This window comes from Myotis brandtii, unplaced genomic scaffold, assembly GCF_000412655.1.
Source record: "Myotis brandtii unplaced genomic scaffold, ASM41265v1 scaffold423, whole genome shotgun sequence".
Taxonomy (NCBI): Eukaryota; Metazoa; Chordata; class Mammalia; order Chiroptera; family Vespertilionidae; genus Myotis; species Myotis brandtii.
The window spans coordinates 207,898-209,993 of record NW_005366214.1 but is presented as its reverse complement, the minus strand read 5'-3'; the positions used below and the strand labels follow the sequence as shown (position 1 = coordinate 209,993).

The window sequence follows — 2,096 nt, the reverse complement described above, 5'->3', positions numbered from 1 at the left end:
ACTTAACACATTGCGGACAGATCACAAGAATTCTCGCTTCATATCACACAGTGTTTTACAAAGTATCACACTTTAAAAAGATATTAGCTTGTAAGAACATGTAATAACTTCAAAATGCAATGGGTATTTAATTTTTAAGCGTGCCTTTAACATTTATGTAAAACGTTTTTTGTACTCGTTCAATAGAAACTTATCTGGCCACTGGGTAAAGCTAGCAATGTGTTAAGGAAAGCTTTTCACAAGCTTCAGAAGGGTTGATTTGGTATTTCAGATACAACAGTCCTTCATTTGTCTGTGGGGCAGGGGGACGTGTCTCCTAGGGGGCCCCACAACACAGAGCAGGAGCCCGAGAGCTCCTGAAGTGAGGTGGGTGAGTAAAGCTCTCCAAGGAAACACTCTGGTCACTCCCAGGACGTGAAATGTGGTCAGGATGCCAGAATGCAGACTACTGCTCTTCACATAAGAGCCGGGGTCCCCAGACAGCCCACCGCCCTCTGCGATAGCTCAGCAGCTCCTGGCACCAGGCCCATCCCCAACATAACCACTGCCAGTTTCTTTAAGTGCCAAGCTGCTGCCCTTTGTCCCCACACCCGCACCTGCCCGCATGTCCCACCTGGCTCCTCAGCCACTCCGGTGCTCCCTCCCAGGCCTTCCTCTCACGCCTCCTCTTTCCTCTGAGCCTTCCCCATAGGCAGGCAGCCTCCTGGCCTCTGCGCCTTCCCATCCCTCCGAGATGCCTCTCCTCCAAGCGCCTGGACCTCCTAGGAGCCTGCCTTAGAGCTTCTCTGGGAAAAACGAAAGCGTCTGTTCCCTGACCTTACTAAGCCCCTTGAAGATAATGAAGCAAAGAGAAACTGAGCCCCTAGGACAGTGGTTCTCAACCTTGGCTGCACATGAGAATCACCTGGGAATCTTTTTAAAATCCTGATTTCTGGGCCTCATCCCGGAATTCCCAGGGGTTTCTAATGTGCAGCCAAGGTTGAGAACCACTGCCCTAGGAGGCCAATGATGATCACAGTAACCACACCAGCATGAGCCAGTTTCCCACGTGTGTGCGATTGTGCTAAGTGCTTTTACTAGCATTATCTCATTTATGCCTCACAACACCTTGGTGGGCAGGTACTGTTATTATTCCCATTCTACAGAAGGAAAACTAAAGGTCAGAAGCTTACGTGATATGCAAGGTCATGTGGCCCCAAAGTGAAGTCTCCAGGCCTGTCTGACAACAAAGACCGCGTCTTAACCACAGGCCCTGTTCCTCGGGGCTCCGCAGGCTCCCTCTCCTCTCATGGCAAGAAGTGTGTGTTGGGAGGGAGGGCGGAAGCTTCAAGTGCCAGGGCCCCGTCTGACGGGGAGGGGCACCTGGGCAGTGCTGAGGCTACTCCAGGCACCAGCCAGGGGACCTGTTAGATGTGGGTGTAAGTCCCTCAACTCACACCATGAGGGCACCATGCCCTGCCAGGCAAGTGATCTCATCCCTGTCCTGTCTGGGATGCCACCGGCCTGTCCCTCTAAGCCCGGGCCCCAGCATTGCCAGATCAGGGACGTATCCCAAGGCGGTCCTGCCCGCCTCTGACCCCCTGTCTGGACAGGTAGTGCTGCCGTTCCTCAGCCTCCTTCAATGCAGCCACTGCTCTCCCAGAACTGGCTCAAGGGCCCCTTTCACACCTTACCTGAGCCCTCCTCTGTGCCCCACCTGGTGGCTTACCTCCACAGCGGTGCCCTGGAAACTCAGTCCGGTTGGCCCCTCCCTCCCTCCTTTCTTCCCCTCCAGGCTCCACAGTGGGTCGCCCCTGAACTCAGTGACTTGGCTCCCCACCCTGAACCCCTCTTCTGAGCAAAGGCGTTAATCCTCCCCCTCCACCAGGGGTGTGGGGGCGTCCTTCCAGTGGCCAAGATCCTAGCCGCCCCAGCTCAGGGCACCCAGGCCTACACCCGCCCGGTTCTCTCGGCCCGCAGAACCCATCTCTAGTCACGGGCAGCAGCAGGGACCCCTCGCCTCCAGGAGCCCAGGCTCGCGACCCCCGCCGGTGGCCCCGCACCCCGGGATGTATGCCCTTGCCTTGCCGCTCAGATCCCCGCCTTCAGACCCAGGG

The 2,096-nt window shown here is 56.1% G+C and overlaps 1 protein-coding gene across 1 annotated transcript in view; it reads right to left on the bottom strand.

Annotated features, from left to right (window-relative positions):
• RAB15 (RAB15, member RAS oncogene family) overlaps positions 1–1,200 on the bottom strand; it is a 22,047-nt gene extending 20,847 nt beyond the window's left edge. The window contains exon 1 of the mRNA XM_014545910.1: positions 1,173–1,200. The gene's annotated coding sequence lies outside the window, so the exon portion shown is untranslated. The remainder of the gene's footprint in view (positions 1–1,172) is intronic.
• Between the last annotated feature and the right edge of the window lie 896 nt (positions 1,201–2,096).